General features: G+C 33.9%; 1 protein-coding gene across 3 annotated transcripts in view; it reads right to left on the minus strand.

Annotated features, from left to right (window-relative positions):
- The window catches only part of LOC149795383 (alpha-1,6-mannosyl-glycoprotein 2-beta-N-acetylglucosaminyltransferase-like), a 158,803-nt gene extending 138,776 nt beyond the window's left edge, over nucleotides 1-20,027 (minus strand). For 2 of the 3 annotated variants that reach the window (XM_089965169.1, XM_089965167.1), the window contains exons 1-2: nucleotides 19,942-20,027; nucleotides 386-474 (exon numbers count right to left, since the gene is read on the minus strand). The gene's annotated coding sequence lies outside the window, so the exon portion shown is untranslated. Of the gene's footprint in view, nucleotides 1-385; nucleotides 475-608; nucleotides 921-19,941 lie in introns of those variants that run through there. The other variant, XM_089965168.1, reaches the window with a different exon arrangement.
- Between the last annotated feature and the right edge of the window lie 265 nt (nucleotides 20,028-20,292).

Genomic DNA, 20,292 nt, shown 5'->3' on the forward strand with positions numbered 1-20,292 from the left:
ATATTATGACAATGGCAACATTTTTTTTAAAACTGGCAACAAAATAACTGAGGTAGGTCATTTTTTCTCCTGACAACTTTTTTACAGCCAGCCCCATCCCAAGATAATCAATGCTGGATATGTCATTTTTTAAAACATAAAACTAGGTCATCAGCATGGGTCATTAAGTCTCACCATTTGCAGCCAATCCCAACATCATTCAATACATTACAGAGTCACTAACATGAACAACAATTTTAACACTGGCTTGCAAAAGAAAAAAGAAACTTGAAAGCAAGGATAATAATGATACCAGTATCAGCATCAATGTCTTGTATATTTCCTTGAAAAATGTGATACAAACATATATACATGACTACTTATGCAATAATGATAATGTACAAACCTTTAAGACCGACAGGATCATTTAAGTTTTCCATACTCTACAAAGTGCACTGCTTGTCTTGTCTCCTTTCAGACATATATACTCTGTACCTGAAAACAGAGGGAAAGTGTCATAAATTCTGTCTGTTATCTCTTACACATGTTAGAGTATTACTGCCACCTATGCACTCCACAGATAAGGTTAAGCTAGGGTCACGATTTCTCCTATTCCATATCCCACCCACCTGAAATCAAACACCAATGTCATGTTCCAGTATCTGTTGTTCCATCATTAGCATGAAATCTGAGAACCAACAGTGCCACTTCATTACTTCCTTATTAACATAGCCTTGTTAAACGGGGCCCCAGTATGACAGCTGCTTTTGTATGTGCAAAACTAGCATTTGGATTATCAGAAACGTGCATCTGGTTTCTCAGTGTCTACATCCTAGTAATTGTAAGCAAAATGTAATATGTGACAAACCAATCACTTCCTGTTCACCTTAATCAAGTAGTCTTCTCACATAACTACATGTCTGCTACTGCAATATAGTACAGCCCCCCATACTCTGTACACGTTACAGTAAGACTGTTATTGTGTGCAGACATAATTATGTGGTACATACTTCACTGCATTCATTTCCTGAAAATGCATAAGTGTACAGTTAGACCTGCATGTGAAATACGTATAAATTACACTGAAGGAACCTGACTCAATGGGGAACCCTTAATGTGGACATACTTTCTGTACAGGTGAAATATACAAGTAAATATAAGAAAATCAGTTCATGCATTCAATGTTATGTAAGCAGGCATATTAGATATATAGAGAGGACTGCAAAAGAATGTTTCAACTGACATACTTTACCTGAATTTTAAAAAGATGACCAGATAAAGAAGCAGGATTCCCCCATAAAACCACAAATAATTTTCCATGACTCTCCTTCAAATATCCAAGATGAAATTCAATGTTTCCATTTATGACTTTTTTCCAATTAAAAATACAATTTATTAATAACATGCTTTTTAAAAAAAGCACTGGCAACATAGATTTATCAACACAACCTTACATTTAAATGATTTTGTTACCTTTGTCTTTTATTATGAATAACTATTACAAAATTTTAATATATTTTCATTTTGTATTTTTATCTTGCTGTATTACATGTTTACATTTATTTGGAAGGATTTATCTTCCTCAAGTTGGATAATACATATTTTACATACACACCATACTGTACTATGCTATACTATCCTACACTTTACTATACACACCATACTGTACTATACTATACTATCCTACACTTTACTATACACACCATACTGTACTATACTATACTATTCTACACTTTACTATACACACCATACTGTACTATACTATACTATCCTACACTTTACTATACTGAACTATTACTATACTATATAAACATACTACACATGCACACGCATATATACATGCAAACATAACTACCTACTGACCATCCAACTGACCAACCTACCTACATACATGTGAATACTGTGAAAGGATTTTAGGAGCTTATCTGTAACAACCAATTTCACAAAATGTGAAGTGTTAACTTTTTGACATATCAAAAATAATATGTAGACACTGCATGTAAAGTTTACCAACTGTTTGATAAAATTAATTAATATTATTCAAATACTTTTGTAAAACAAGTTAGATTTCTTCCGATTTTGCAGTGTACCAATTTTACATGAGGTTTACGTGTATATGTATGGTAAAGCAGGTTTCCCTGTAGCACCAATAGTTTGTATATAGTAGCTTAAGTAACAGACCTTGGCCAAAAGACAGAAAGCATAAATCAAATGACACTCATGTGTGCACTCTAAACATTGCTGCAACCATGTACTTGTCACAATTGATGCATGTATCTGATGATCAGTGTGTGTGTGTATATGTGTGTGTGTGTGTCTTTTAAGAACAATTTACCTCAAGCACTTCAATACACAAATGAATAGACCTATTAAGACCAGTATAGCAACTTCTTGCAGATAAAAGAAAAGGTCATGTGGGTGTGACACAACTTTTATCTATAACAAACTTTGAAAAAGTATGTCGACATTATACAGGAAGTACTCTTTAGTCACAGCATTAACTATACTGTCAAGAATGACAATATACTGTGACTGTACAATATAAAGTTTTTATGGCATAAGCAATGATGTGGATCTTGTAAGCGATGATGTGGATCTTGATAGCGAATGATGTGGATCTTGTAAGTGATGATGTGGATCTTGTAAGCAATGATGTGGATCTTGATAGCGAATGATGTGGATCTTGTAAGCAATGATGTGGATCTTGATAGCAAATGATGTGGATCTTGTAAGCGATGATGTGGATCTTGTAAGCAATGATCTTTAAGCGATGATGTGGATCTTGTAAGCGATGATGTGGATCTTATTCATGAGTTTATTTTATCTCTAAGTTTCACAACATCTTATGTGATAGCAATGACCCTGGATCTATCCTTTTTTATATTAATAATGCAATGTTTAATTCACCAAGTACACACACAGCCTATTTCTTATTCATTAATCACTCCACATCAAAACATGGTTGGCCACTTGGTCATGCATCAGGTAATATGACAAGGAGTAATCAACAATAACGGCATTGATTTCCAAAACAATTAAAATAAAGAGCCTGAATAGCTGTACTTTCAAACTTTTCTGACTTTAAAGCAGGAAAGACCTCAGTTTTTCACTCTGTATTTCTGTAGCATATGTGTAAATCCTTCAAAAACAAACATTGTGAAATGGTAAGATTTACAGTATGCAATTGGGGTGGGGTTGGGGGTAAATAAACAAAGTATGGCTACTGCCTGGAATATTTAGGCTCCCACATTTAATCCCAAATGTGGCAGAAAGAACATTCAAAATCACATTGTGATTAGTAAATTTTAATGAGATAAATGCATGCAAGCCTGACCTACCAGCAATAATGCCCTTTGATCTTAAAACGTAGCTCTGTTGAGGACATACCATATGTATTCATTTACAGGTTGCCTTTTTTAAAATGAAAATTCAATTCGTGCAAAGGAGACATCTTATACATGCAACATACAAAACAGATTGATAAATCAAGGAGCAATGTTGGAAACTCTATATTTTGCAAGATATAAAAATACTGTCCAATCAAATATTTGTATATTCAAAAGTTTTCACACCAAAATTCACATTCAGAAATGCATATGTGGTATGCACTATGTTTCTCTGTTTCACGAAAATTTTCATTATACAATACTTGTATCTACAGTTAACTGGGTTTTAATAATATGAAAACATTACTAGTAAATTAAATATTACCTACCACAAAGTTGTGTCTGTCAATGTTGTTTACCGTGTGTGACTAAATTACTTCCATATTTGTTTGAGTCCTCACAGCCTGTATTAATGTTTGTGTTTTGCGGTATAAACAGTTTGATTTGTATTTTCCTTTACCATATGTTAGATTTAATTCCTGATTGATATTTCCCAATTCGCTTATCAATGCAATACTCACAGAGTTCTGAAGATGACAATCTTTCTGATCGAACCATAAATTTAATAACTGTCCAGTGCCAAGCAAATTTCAACAATTTCCTGTTTATGTTCGACATTAGCTTGTAAAGGCAGCACCCTCTTTGTTTTCCCATATGACAACCACTGATCAATCTGCAAGTCTGATACTTGCTCAGTGCCAAGTAACAAAGAGTGTTTATTTGAACTTTGTGATATTGTTCACCATCTTTGATAATCTCAATAATGGGTGCTTTAGGAAAATATGGCTGTAACATCACAAGTTTACATTCAGAACTCTGCCGGAGGTATAATCTGTTCAGTCTTGAAAAGATGCACTTATTCATTACGATATCCACAATGGTGCATCAATCTTTTGCAACATGAGCATATCCATAATAAAAATACAGATGATCGGATGAAGAGTTAAAAAAAAAAGGTGGAAAAGGATGATCTTATCTATATACTCAGATGTTATCCAAATGGATGATTTGCATAATGTTGTCATCTACAGCAGACACACTTCATGCATCCAATGTGCCAATTCAGCAGCCCGAGTGAGCTATCTAGAACATCATCAGCAGTTGTGGCCACATGAACAGCTTCTTCACCAGCAGCACAGACCCAATTAACAAAACAAAAACCATCACCTGCAACAGAAATCCTGGGATCAGTCCCAACTACAGCAGCTTAGGTCCTTGAAGAAAGAAATAAAACTACCAGCACTAATAGCCTTAAGTACAGACCCATAGCAATTTAGACAAGGCAAACTGAACAGCTTCTCTACCACCAGCAGAGGCCAAAAGAATAGTCAGTTCATCAGCAGTTGAAGACCTAGGATCATCATCATCAACAGCTGCTGTTGATGAAATTTGAACATATGTGATACATTTGATAGATCATAGGACTTTGCAGCATCAAAAGCATAGAAAAGAAAAACAATTGTTGATGCAAGAGCCTTCAAAGCGAATGAGTGACTGCAGAAGCAGAAAGTAAGGAAACGGAATGAAACAGATGAAGAAAAAAGAAATGAGAAAAGAGAAAGAATTATGGCGAGAAGGGGAAAAGAACTGATAAAAAATAAAAAGACCAAAAGGTCTGTCAAAAATAAGATTGTTCCCAAATGCTGGGATGTGGTGACATTGGAAGATTGTGATGAAAAAGGTGTCAAACATCCAATTTGCCTTGATATATGGCGTCCATAGGTTACCAAGGAAATCCAGCAGCAGTGGGTCTACTGTGATGTTTACCAGAAGTGGATACATGAAGTAATTCTTTTCGATGGGTTCTTGATTGAGAAGGACAAGCCTTTCAATTGCCCTACATACATTTGAATGCTGATTCTCTGTACATATCCTTGCAACTGAGGAAAAAATCTAGTCAGATATTATTTTACAAACTTATATTATTAAGCAAGAAAATGCACTTCACAGTTTCCTACCTGCCAAGTCAGAAATGGATTGTTACTACATATCTCTCAACAAAAAATGACCAAGCATGATGACAATAAACATATCTGCATGCATGACTGAGTTGTTTCCAAGATATTTTCATAAACAGCACACAAACGCATTAACCTTTTACATCGATTTAGGCAATAAAACAAACAAACAAAAAATACTTCAAATACTAATAGATTAAAAATATAAACTTCATTGTGTGATAACCTGCAAAACTATTCAATCAGATTTTGTTTTGTATCCTAGTATAAATTTATACATATTAATTTCAGTTCAACTGTAAAAATAAAAGTAATCTGGAGTATCTCCATGAGTGGTGATAAAAAATTTTAAAGTTGTAAGCATGCACAACTATGGTGCTAAACATCTGGCAGTTGATGCTGCATACAGACTGGAATCCATATGATCCAGATAAAGTAGTAGTCTTTGATGGCACAACAAAACTGTGAACTTAAGCACAACTCGGAGCAAGTCATATCATTCACCTGACGAAATTATGTCACTCAGCTTAAGTTTGTTTTCTTTGGGCTTGACCCTTGACTCTATTTACAAGTAGGTAGGACACAGCGTCAAGCTGGGTCTTAGCATTGATCTGAGGTGCTTTTGTCATTCTGCCAGGTTTGTTTCTTCAGGCTATTTCTTTTTTGAACTTTAAGATTGTGTCAGCCACCTGTAGGTAAACACAGTATATACAGTTGAATATTGTTAACTCCAACAATTGGTATCATTTGCAACATTTGCTGAATACAAGATTGGGGAAAGATATAAATAAAATGACAAGCAACTTACATTATTCATAACTATTACTGTTATTTATTTACAATTCTTTTCTCATTTGCAACAGGAATATAGCATACCAGACTAGTCTAGTTAAAAAATTTAAATTGTATGATTTTGTTAAGGAGGTAGAATTTTCACCTGAGCGGAATGTGAGTTCACCTTGAAATGTGGCAATGTAACAGCTCATAATGACTTTGTCAGGGGGTCATGATACCTGGAGAAGTGGGCAACTAAGTCGCCTAAAACATAGGTAAACTTTGTCTCCTTCCGTTAGGAAAATGAAAACAACTTTGCCCTGTGATTATTTTAGAGGAACATTGAATGACTGTCCTTTTTGAGATGCTCCTTGCCTTTGCCAGGTTAGTTACAGTGTTATGTTACAGCTCAAGGCGAAAAGTAGACTTCAAGCCATCAAATAGTTAGTGTTGATATCAATTTCGCCAACAAACAAACTCTTACACATTCACAGGCATGTGGTTTGATAGCTGACTGACCATTAACTCTTTTCCATTGATGACTGAAATAAACAAACTTGTGTTTTGAAACTTAAACTTGTGTAAATAGCTAATTGCGTTTTAAGAATATCTTAACTGCCACATGTACATTATTTTCTTCATAAAAATCAGTTTGGAACCATCAGTGAACCTGTCATGGGGAAATAATGACGGACATCACTGTGCCTGGGAAGTATGTGACTATTACATTATCACTTTTCGTAAACCATTGGGCACATTTATTCAGGAAAATGAACAATTCATAGAAAGCAGAGTTTAAATGTTATGTTATTGAAGATTTAGATTTAAAATGCAATTACGTAGGTCAGAAACATACAGGACAATGCTATGTCGTGGAATTTGAGAGATGCTGTACGGTCAAGGTTGTTATCCGAGTTCACTCATTTTTGTGAAAATAAAAAGGAAAAAAAGTGAAGCAAATACTATTTAACCAAAGCCTAATGTTACATCAAGTATGTAGATAAATAATAAAACATTATATTTGCAATCATGTCAATGGACTGTTGTAATGAAGCTATAAAGTGAGTGGTTACATTAAGAAAACCCTTCTTTCTAAATACAGATGCACATGCAAGTTGTCTGTGTCGATTTGGTTGAAAAGAAAGGGTTTAGTTCATTCAGAATCAGATACTGTACTGGCATTAATTCTTCAGTGTGTTGTCTATGAACAGTTCAGTTAAAGTTTTATCAGCAACAAAGAAATTAGGACAAACAGTATGATCTGAAAGAGGTGTGCATTTGCTCTCATGTACATGGTACAAGGGTTATTTCAAACAAGTTCAGAAATCTTTTCAAATGCCATTTGATAGCAAACTTTCAGAAAGTAAAAACGAAAGATTCTTGATTAACACATTAACCCCTGGTGACGAGTTTATGTGGCAGGAGGTAGCATCAAGGTCATGTATGATACAATAAAGTGGGTGGTATTATAGAAAGGTTGACAGATGTAGCTCTACAATGATACCAAATAATCTGGCATTTCTAGTTGCACTACAAAATACAAAGGGAAAAACCACATTTTGTGGACCCAATTTTTTTCTACCCAAAATTCATCTGTGGTCAGAATCCAATTTTGTGTCCGGATTTTAGATTTTTTGGTCTCAGATCTAAGGCAGACTGGTATGAACTGCAAACAGACAGTTTGATAAGATGGGCATTTGGAATAAAGAGTGGTCTCAATATGAAAATAATGGGTTTGTTAAGGAAAAAAAAGAATTCCAAGAAAAAGAATTACCCTTCTGCTCATGCGCGAGCCAAATAGCCAATGAAAAACATTGTTTCTAACACAACTAGGCAGTATGTTATTGGAAGATCACCTGAAGTTGATGTTTTAGGATGTATTCAGAAATAACTTTCAAAATGTGTTTCCTACTCAAATTTCAGATGAAAACGACAAAATTTTCCTCCAGGGGCTAATGTGTTAATATTCATATCAGGTGTTTCTGCAGTATAATCATAGTTTTATTACTGACCAACCTGTATGCAAATCACATAAACATTGATGGAACTGGAATCATGGCAGTCATAAAACTTAGCTACTGTTCAGCAATTCTTGTGTATTATTATTTGAAAAGATAGCACGTACATGTACTTTTATGTACTAAACTGAAATAAATAATGCATTTCCAATTAAATGATTCTGTATCATTTTATTACTTCTAACTGGCATATGTGCATTTCATTTAACATTTATGGAACAGAACTGGCAGTCATAGTAACACAATTCTTGTCTATTGTCTAGAAATGTTACACAATATAACATTGCTTTGCTTAAAATCAGATTATAGCTTTCAAAATGTGTTTCTTACTAACTTGGAATTAAAACACTGTAATCTAGCTACTTCATTAAAATTCAATACAGTTTATAGCTTCTGTTGTTCTCTTTTTAAGTCATATTGCCAAAATACACTGCATATGAATATGATAGTTTTTAAACATGCATCAAATGTGTTTATAATAAAGATAGAAAGCAGAAAATTTTCTAATTAAATATAAAGTATTCCTTAAAACCAATGTTAAATGCAGATATGCATACTGAGAAAAAGAGGGCATAATTTAAACAAGGGAATGAGAACAACACACACACACACACTTTGTTCTGTTCAACGAAGAAGACACTTCTCCTTAAAATTGAAGTCTAGCTTGACCCCTGTTTTTTCGCATGACCATACCTTTGCCATTGGTAACAGGCAATAGGCATCAGGGGTATTACTCAGAAATGGATCAGAGGTTCTCTGACAGATTTCAGACAGTTATCACAAGATGAAGAAGCAATGGTGTACCTCAAGTGATCTGGGTCCCATATTCTTCCTGGTGTTCATCAATGATCTACCATCAAATGTCAATTTCAACACAAGGTTCTTCCTGGTGTTCATCAATGTTCTACCATCAAATGTTAATTTCAACACAAGGTTCTTCCTGGTGTTCATCAATGATCTACCATCAAATGTCAATTTCAACACAAGGTTCTTCCTGGTGTTCATCAATGATCTACCATCAAATGTCAATTTCAACACAAGGTTCTTCCTGGTGTTCATCAATGATCTACCATCAAATGTCAATTTCAACACAAGGTTCTTCCTGGTGTTCATCAATGTTCTACCATCAAATGTCAATTTCAACACAAGGTTCTTCCTGGTGTTCATCAATGTTCTACCATCAAATGTCAATTTCAACACAAGGTTCTTCCTGGTGTTCATCAATGATCTACCATCAAATGTCAATTTCAACACAAGGCTATCTGCTGATAACTGTATAATGTATATCTCAGGAAATGATAAAATAAATGATTTTTTCCTAAATTCCTGTCCCAGAACTTTATGGTGAAACTTTTTTTCATCTAGGTCATGTCCAAAGACTTAAGAAACGAATTAAATTTGTGTAGAATTTGACACATTCACACACACACAGCATGTGTATATGCATATCAGAGATGACAAATTGTTTGGAAATTTCTACCAATACCCTGTTACCCAATCAAATGGAAATTGTATTATATGTGAACCTGAACTGCTTTGGTGTAGGTTCAGACATGCCAACACCTCAAGAGAGGTATAAGCGTAATTAATAATTACTAATATGAGTAGCAAAAAAGGATAATCTGAGCATAAAAGAGCAATCTACATTACATGCCATAATTACAGAAAGCTATGAAAAATATACATATTTATTGTATTTAACTTACATTTTATTTTTGCTATTTACCTAGATTGGCATTTAAAATTTCTGTCACTAATTGGCTAAATCCACGTGATTTAGTAATTAATACAAGAGTACAGACATAAAAGAAATGGATAGATTAATTTATTTATGCATAACAGTCTACATGTCCACAGTGACGTTCGTGAATAGCCATAAAGTCCACAAATGATGACTGTAGTAGTAGTATCCTTGACCTGCCATGGTTCATCCCTTAACGACATTCCAGTGCAACATGTTTTTAAATCCCTCTCCTCTAATATTTTTCAGTCACATAACATCCAACAGTCACATTGATACAGACATTTCTGGTGGCGCTCTACAGTTTTGTATTTTGTATAGGGTTCGAATTTTACCGGCTTCCCTCACAAGTTGCAAGCATCAAAACAGTTCTTTGAATAATTCTCCTGTATATCCCCCCACAGAACAGTATTTATTAGTGTCAGAGTCTCTAACAAGTCCAGCCCCTCCCCCATGATAAAATATGAGCTATTTTAAAAATGCAACACAACACAACCAATAATATGATGAAAGATAGGAACATGAAACTAGACAGAAATATTCTTGAGATGTCAACAATAAATTTTACAGTTTGAAAAGGAATGGAACAGATGAGGTTCATAAAGGTCAAAGGATAAAATATTTGTCTATTGTTTAATATGGAAGAAGCGAATTTGCTTTGCCATCATTTATACTTTAATTTCAATGCAAATTAATGAAGAGAAATATTTGCAATATATATTTCTTTTACTTAATGCAACAGTTTTACATTTAAGTTGACTTTATTCCTTTATTCTAAGGCTTCTAATTTCCCCATAATTAAAGTCACTACTCACACAAACATGCCTCATGGCAAATTATGTAAGCAAGAGCAAAATGAACATAATTAGCTTATTTTCATGCTTAACATCAATATTAATGCACCATTTTATTCAGAACATCTACAGGAAAATAAGAAAAATAATTGCATACATTTTTATATTTGTTTTAAGGTGGCACTCTACAGTTTCGTATTTTGCATAGGGTTTGAATTTTAAAGAAAAAGAATTTCCCTGGCTTTCCCAACTGGTTATACTGGCTATTTAAAAAAGACCTTGTACATCTTAGATATAGTTCAAAGGTCCTTTAATTTCCTTTATTTTGGTGTACAATTGATGGGTGTAATATCGGTTATAGAGTATACAGCTCGGCCTTACTCCAGATATACACCTTTCAAAAAAGTGCTAGCTCCACTTGGTCATTTTCACTTACTGAATTGTACAAAAAAAGAGCCGATAACTCTTTTGGCATTTTATATATTTGATAATTCATTCATTGCACTTTCAGAAGCTGGTATTGTCTAGTCTGGCAAAGTTCATTTTCCCTACTTTAATAGCTGCTATGGATAGTGTACTTTAGACTAATTCAGGCTGATTTTTTAGCACAAGGGAGCAGTCATTTTAGTTAGCAGTTGGCTCAGATCATGTACAATTTCCAAAAGTATAACATCCAAAGAAATGTCAGCCACATTACATTAAATGTGGCATAGCGGTATGCCAACATTCTCTCCACCGTGTATGTTTTAAATGCAAACAACTTCACCTTACATACGTCACTCTCTCAAAAGTACATAATAACTAGTGAGCGCCCCCTTTTATGATATCTGGCACCATTTATTTTCAATTCATACTGGTTCACTACATATGTAGCATAAAAATAGAATGAATTTATGACAAATGGTTTCACGTTCAAGAATTCTGTCTGTTTTCTTGAACTGTTTCAAGTAAAAATTGTGTAAATATTACCATATTTACACACGTGGTCAATTTTGATTAATTTTTTTCAGTGTTATTAAGTAACAAAGATTTCCCATATATTTAAATATTTCAGTGACAAATTTCATTCTGTATAGTTGTCAATGTCGTTCATATTTTCCTAAGATGGTAAAAGAAGTACATGTTAAAGTAACCAAGTTTTTGTGTTGCCTTTGCCATTACAAAATATCTGCCTTGGGTTTCCTGCTAATAAAACAAAAGAGCCCAGTAAACAGAAGTGAACAGCGGTCCAGACTTAAACAGCTAATTCTCACACCAGGGCCACAAACTTGAGACAAAAGTGGCATTAGATTAACCAGACATTTATATTGTGCCTTCTTTCATCTGAATTGTGGTACATATTTAAATTTTATTTCATCGAATATTTCTTAATCAGTAATTACTGTCGCTATCAACGCAAGGTACTGACCTAGTTAATGCCATCAGGTTCTCAAAAGAAGTTTAAGTCATGAGAAAAATGGCACAGAAGTTAGGATGGTCTAACGTTAAATATCAGCACTGATCCTTAAATAGGTCTCACAAGAAAGGAGAGGTATCCTCCCTTATATTATTACATAGTACATGTCTGACAAGTAAATTGTAAGCAGCCGTATGAGCCCCTGTGATGCGCACACAACATGAACTTCTAACTGTAATCATTTTTCTGTGTCTCGATCTGAACTGGGAATACTTCTTTTCATTTTACAGGTAACCGTTTGCTCATTTTATTACCTTGGTTTCTATTAACAGGCGAGTACCCATTGGCATCATTTATATATATATATATATATATATATATATATATATATATATATAGAGAGAGAGAGAGAGAGAGACACACACACATATATGCATTCTCATATTTCAATTATGTCCTCTATTTCCCAGTATGCATTAAACAAAGATTTAAGCATTACTTTATTTTCAAGGTGAAAAATCTGTTATACAGTGCGACCCTGCCATAAAGAGCCCCATACTAACGCGAATTTGAATATAAAATGGAAGTGGCTTGGCTCCCAAAATTTTGAATATTCATTTGCACATTAAAAAATATTTTTTGTTCCAAGTTCATGAAATTGTGTTTAAAAAAGTTATATGCATGCTGAAAGCATGTGTTGATTGTTAATTATTCTTGCTGTAGTCGTTCAACCAAATAGGCATACAAGCATTAATTATGGAAATTTGCAATGGATAAATATACACAGAAACGCATATGAGAAAGTTTTAGCAGTGTGAAATTTGTACAGACACCATTCATAGACCCTGGAACGTAATGAACCGTACACGTGCTTCATCCTTCTTAACCTAATTTTGCTGTTAATTTTTCCCACTGAATTCAGACACGTAATGATCTGTGACAATATTATTGAATTATCAATAGTTTAAATATGTATGCAATTTTCGCAATGGAATTACAGCATGATATCAGACGGCAAGTAAACGGTGTTAATGCTATGTTCATGTTGTATATTAGACTTTGAATTCAGACACAATGATCTGGGGAAAAGTTATTGAATATTGTAAATCTGTGTTCAATTTTTCAATGGAATTACATACATTATGGATTATTTGCATGCCATGACAGCACGATAGTAAACGGTGTTGATACCCTATTCATCATATACATTAGACATGAATACACACGTCCCAATGAGTTGTTCTCTGAAAAAAAGTAAAATACTATAAAACCCCGCATTAACCCCGATATTAACGTGATCCAATTTTTTGGGACCCCAATTATCACGTTATAGCGGGGTTCTACTGTATTTTTATTATCAACACATTCTGTACATGTATAAAATTATTATTTTCTTAACCATTTATTCATACTTGCAGTCCTGTTTGGACTGAGTTAAATGCAGTGTATTTTGGCCATATGACTTTAAAAAAGCACAGCAAAAACTATACATTGCAATTCATATTAACTGATAGAAGTAACAAGATTAGAGTCATGTAATTGAAAGTTAGTAAAAATGCTTAATAAACTACCACTTAAATGTTTTGCATGTTTTATTTTCTAAAAGTTCTGTTTAAAATTGAGGTTAAAAGATTTATAAAATACTTTGAAGCAACCACTACAACATCTGCATAGGAACAAATGTACAAGTGACTTCAAACCATACTCTTCTTCCTGATTTCACTGTTCCTGATAAAACATTACTGTAACTATTCATAGAAAACAGAATGAAGTGTTAAAGTCAGTATATGGCTGAACCAGACCTATTTTTCAACCAAGCACATCCAAGAATATGTATTGCAATATGCATGTACATCTACTTTTAGAAAGAGGGATTTTCTTAATATTAACCAATCTCTTTCTAGCTTCATTACAAAAACCCATTAATAGGACTGCATATTTATGGTATTATTATTTGCCTATGTATTGGTGGTAATGACATGCATTGGTTAATGTAAAGACCCCACTTTGTAACGCCCCTTCTTGTAAGGGGTGTGGGCTGATTGGCAAATTGTACCTTCTTTCAAGGTGTCTGCTTTATTCAGTTCTCATTATCTAGGTGATGATAGCCCTCAGTGTTATTGCCAGGATCGAGTAAACTTATAGGTAGAATAAATAGATGAGCAGATATATAGAACAGAACAAATCGAGCCCCTGTACATAGAAAATCAAAATTTAATCAATTACATAAACAATGGTGATAACACAATGCATTAAGAGGATACACTTCTTTTTGGAATAAATCTTTCACCAAATTTTCAAAACACAAATATATTTATAAAAATAGCTGATCTGTCTTACTGACAGAATTAGTTCATCACATGATCGAGTGAACAGTCGAAGTCATTGCCTTGTACAATTGCATAACCTGCTTATCTCTGGTTCACTCCAATTCAACTGGACTAAATCAAACAATTCAACAACCTTATATAAAGAACATTAATGTACGAATTCATATATATATATATATATATATATATATATATATATATATATATATATATATATATAATATATATAAACTCAGCACAGTTATACTTATATCAAGAGAATTTATCTGTGAATTTAACTAATAAATTCATGCAAATATTATCAAATAATTCAAGCAAAACATTATATTGATATCAACACATTTCCTGAAATTGACACAAATAAATTATTGTGCTAAGTGTTTCTTGCTTCTACTGCCAAAATTGTGTCTTTCGACCTTCCAGACATACGGTCACTTGGACATATGTTTTACGAGAGAATCTCTTCCAAATTGACTATCGACGAGTCCCTTGTATCTTTACTCTTGCAGCAAAGCTTAGACTAATTAGATTTTTCGATGGAGGAATATTTACAGCTAGAAAATTTGTGTGGGAAACACGCCCCTTTTATAGCGTAACCAATCAGGATGAAATATATTTACCACCTTTTCCGCTAGGTGCTAAAATTGGGGTCAACTTGATCTTCCAGGTTTTCGACTAACAGTTTCTGGAAAATTTTCAATTTCAACAGATCCACTATGAAATCAATGTTAGCCATGTCCCCAATAGTCCATCTCATGGTTAAGTAAACGAATGCTTAATTTAAAAATCACTACCACTACCGACCAGACATTTGGAATCCCTGCAGTATAGCGATTTAACAAGCGCCTGTCTCCATAAATCTACTTAATTGTTCTCTGGCCCCATCACAGTTAAACAGTATTTGCTTCAGTATATTTTTCGTATTTTCACGAAAATTAATGTCTGAAAACAACCTTGACCTTACAACATTTTTTCAAATTCCATAACATAGTATTGTCTCATGTTTCTGACCTACATAATTAAATATTTAGGCTAAATTTTCTATCACATAATATTTAAACTTTGTTTTCATTGAATTTTATTTTTCCTGTATTTATTTGGCCAATTATTTACAAATATAAACAATCTAATGAAGTGGTATTTCATAGACACAGCGATGTCAGCCATTACAGGTTCACTTACAGTTTCAAACTGAATTTATTATAAAAAAATAACACCAACATGGCAGCTAAAATCTTCATTTTTAAAAAATAAATAAAATAGAAAATGCTCTTCACCAATTATATTTTTTTAAAACAACAAATTACTATTTACATATTCATGTTTAAATTTTGAAACAAAATAGGCCCAACTTCAGGAAACAGCAGTGATATCTTCTTCTGGAAAGGGTTAATTTTTAGTGAGCTTTAGAACATGCCTGTGAATGTGCAGGAGTATGTTCTGTCTGTGCAGGCTAATCTCAAAAGTCATAAACTAACAACTAGTCATTAACGTCTGAAAAATCACAGAGTGAAGTCATTTTCACTTTGCCTGGTAGCATAACCCCTGATACATAGCTCAATTTTCACTAGCCAAGTGTCGTCAATTCTTTATTGTTGTTGAGCTTGTTATTATCATTTTTTTACCAAATAAAAAATTGGTTGATGCTGTTTAAACTAAAATTACACTTGTGTATGGCCTATTTTGTTAGAGCATTCATTGTTCTTGCTTTCTATGCATTTTGATCTTTCAGAAGCAAAACTGTCCACTTTTAGTGAGATCCCATGCTCAATATATGACCCTGACCTTGAATATTAACCTGTGAAAAAGCAATAATTTCTTAAGATTTGCTTGTAAAGTGTGCAATATGTGTTCTTTGCAAAAGGATTGAGTGTTGGAATGCAGGAATGACTGTGCAATTACATTGTTTTAATTTCTAATGGGCAATTTTAATCAGGGGGTTGCATATTTTGGTCAGAAATTACAAAGGTGGATGGGTGGGGCTTTTATTAATATGATGTAATGCCAGTGCACAAAAAATCTGATAGCCCAATGCCCAGGGCCCCTCTAATTTTAGATCGGGTTCATCCTGTATTCTAAGCAAAAAGTCTGTCAGGCTTTTTGAAGAAAAAAATCTAATTTGCCTGAGGAAACTTTCAATCATGCTGATGAAATGTGTAAATATATCTTCCAGATGTTGACATACCTGCCATAAACATGCTATCTAAATCAGATCAACTGTCCTTAATGAAAATGAGATCTGGTTTTAATCAAATTGAAGCATGGTGTGCCATTCTAAAAATATGATTTTTACTAACAAAATTTTACAGAAGTCGTGTTTCAAGGAAATAATTTTTAGTAATCACAAATAGAAGGAAATAAAACAACATAAGACCCCCCCCCAATAAACCACCACTTTCAGCGTATGTCTGTTACATGTAGCATGTATAAACGAAAAACAGTTATGATTGGAGCTGATGTAAAACTATCCCTTGGGCAGTATAAATGGCGGCAAAGAGGTCAGGTCTAAACCACCATTTTAAATACATACTTAATTGGCTAAAAATAGCAAATGAGATGTGTTTGAAGGCTGCATTGTGAGAGCCCATTGTGCTAATCAGCATAGGTAGGATCAGGAAGTAGACCAAGCCATTACAGGTAAATCAATGAGATGCTATATGCATTTACGAGAACAAGTTACAGTAAAAACTGTTATGAGTGACCTCTCCTATGAGCAGCCACCTGTCAATTCCAACCACAATCATAATGCACGGATCGATTTTGTTGTATAAACACTCTGTCCTGAGCAATCACCTGCTGAATGCAACCAGCGACCATGATGTCTTGGCAAAATATGCATTTTCACACTGCTATGAATGACCGCATTGCAAAAATGAGGATATAATCAACCAATCTTTATTTAATCCCTGTTACAATGTCTGCTCATACCATTCTAAAACAAAAAATAGGCTGGCTACCGATATCTAAAATTTTGTAGGTATGCTTATAGGGTTTTATAGTTCAATTTGTAAACCAAACTAAAGTACATGTAGATTTTTCCCTGGTCTGGTTCCCTGTTGTGTATGCTCTTTGCATTTTCTCCACTATTCATACAGGGGAGAACAAAGCAGGGAGCATACGAAGCAGGGAACCAGACTAATTATTCCTGCACTTAGCCTGCTTCACGGCCTTATCGTAGACCATATGTATGAGTAGGACCCAGCATCCCAATGAATGACCATATCACGAGAACACAGACACCACTGACCTATATGTAATCAATTGTTACAACAACTGCTTGATTAGTAATGAATGTTCTGATAAAAAACAAACATAAAAGGAATAAAAATTAAAAAAAGGATTATGGCTACCAGTGATGGATGCTACAGTCTGTAAACCAGGCTAATGTACATGTCACAAATTGACACTGTAGTGCCAAAATTGATGTAGTGGTCGTATATATTGTCTTTAGAGTTAATCTGTATTGCTTGGTGATCAATAAGGTCATTGTCTATTAAACCAGCATGAGACAATTTTTAGTGCGATTCGATTGATAGTGTTCAAGACTTATGATGTTTGCTGTTTTTTCCCTTGATGTTAAATGATTATATCCCAATCAAAGCTCTCATCTATTCAAGTTGGTGCGACCGGGTTACACACTTTGTTTATTGAGTTAATCCCCGTATGTCTTCTTTGAGTAAAGCCATTCACTTTTGTCTGTGAAAAGTAGTTCTGTTTCTAGATGAGATAATTGTTTCTTTTATTTCATTAACTGTTAGATATGCAATGCACATGTATAGATTTTTCACATTTTCCCAAAGCCCAGTAAAAACTGTCATTATGTTTGATATAACTGAGCACTAATAATATTAATACCTAGAACCTTAATAACAATGGATGAACCTCCAACTAATTAGAGAAAAAATTTAAGGCTGGTAAAAAAAAAAATCTGTAACTGAAAAAAGTGAAAAAGTGCAGACCACTCGCAAAAAAGCAATTTAAACATTGGTTGTTATAAAGGAAAAGGAGTAAATCAGAAATGATTTCATATGCTAATATATGTGATCTTCAAATGTAAATGTGATTTCATGTTTAATGATAGATGTATATCTTTATTGCTATATAATTTTGTTTTTAGATGAATGCAAATACTATTTTAGCAAGAACTATTAATAAAGAATAGAATATATATTCATTGATTGTGGTTATTTTTCTTTAAATTGTTCTGAAACTGGACCTTGGAAACTGGTCTTTTTGTACAAACCTGCTATGAGAGACTATTTTCTGTTGGCAGAGGGGGCAGTCTCTCATAACAGGTTCTACTGTATTATTTATCATTACCATGAATGAGAATGTTTAAGCCATATGTATTATATTTGTGACAAGTTTGTGAACAGTGGCAAAGTTTCGTTGAAGTCAGATTTCACTGCATATATAGAATGCAAATTATGATCATTTCATGTCAGAACAGTGTTCATGTAGGCATATATAGAATGCAAAGCATGATCATTTCATGTCGGAATAGTGTTCATTTTGGCAATTAGCCAGCACAAAGAAAGATAAGGGAGGGCTATTCATTCTTTGCACATACTGCAAACAACAATTTGACATATGTCAACTCAGCTCTGACCAGGATTCACTCAGAGAATCCAGCATAAGTTTAAATGCCTGGACCATCCAGTCCCTAGTCAGTGTAGTGATGAATACTAATGACACTTGCATTACCTTCAAACCCTTTGAACCCTATTGAATTAATAGTGGAATTGTAGCTGATGCAACGTTCTGTGACAATATTAAAAAAGGAGAAACTTTGGGCTTGTGGATTTTCAGTCAGGTCTAATGAATTTATTTAAGTCACCAGCAATTGGCCAGTGTCTACATAAAAAATTATTTGAGTGCTTTACACACAAGCTTGGGTATAGATAAAGCTTCACATAAAATTACCTAGTAAGTGGGAACCAAAAGTAGTCCACAGAATTTACGGATGTATAAAAAAATTCTTGATCAGTATCACATGTAAGTTTATATCGAATCTGCAACGTATTTTGTCTTCATTTAATTACATATCATAAACGAACATGTTATTTAACCTTAAAGCATTGTTGATGTTTAGACCAGTTTAAATCCTCCCAATATGCATACAGCGACACATGCTTCTACTGTGTGCAAAATTTAAACGGCTGACCCAGTCGACTTCGTTATAATGGACTGATCTTGTTTATACAAAAAGATCATTGGCCGTGTTGCACTACAATATTACCCACACGTAAACAAAATAAATTAAGCTGCGGTCGAATTGTCTTGGAGTTGAGTTGTCCTTGGGGCCGAAATGTTCAGGCCACATTGTCTTTGGGGTTTAAATATCTTGGGATCGAAAAGTCATGGAATTGGAATGTCCAAGTGCCGAGCACCACTCGTTTATGTAGGACTAACAGTCGCATGTGACTGCATCATAAATATACATACAGTAGGTCTTGCCCAGTCTTCTAGATTAAAGACTCGTTAGATTGCATCGGTTAACTTTTGTTTGTGACCAGTTGAAGACCATTAAAAAAATATATACATAAGACGCAAAGAACAGTTTACCTTTAAAAAGTTTACATCTTAGGCGACAGATTTCTGTTTCCACATCCTCGAGTTTTTGTTAGTTTTTTTATTATCTTCCGCCTCCAACATAGAACGCAAACAAAGCAATAGGACTGAAATAGGTTACGGATTACCTAATTTTGCAGCAGCACGGTCGCGGTTCTATGTTGTCACAAGGTACGTTTCGTATCCGGTATACCGTTTTTATCGCGGATCACAGCAAGAAAACATTATCTCCCATGGAAAATCCTGGCAACTTAAAATTGTAATTACCGTGTCTAACAAAAAAAAAAGAAAAAAAGAAAACAAATGAATTTAAATTTCGTTCCTGAGTTTATATTCCACGACAAG

This window comes from Sinohyriopsis cumingii, chromosome 7 (genome assembly GCF_028554795.1).
Source record: "Sinohyriopsis cumingii isolate HCF-2022 chromosome 7, ASM2855479v2, whole genome shotgun sequence".
Classification (NCBI taxonomy): domain Eukaryota; kingdom Metazoa; phylum Mollusca; class Bivalvia; order Unionida; family Unionidae; genus Sinohyriopsis; species Sinohyriopsis cumingii.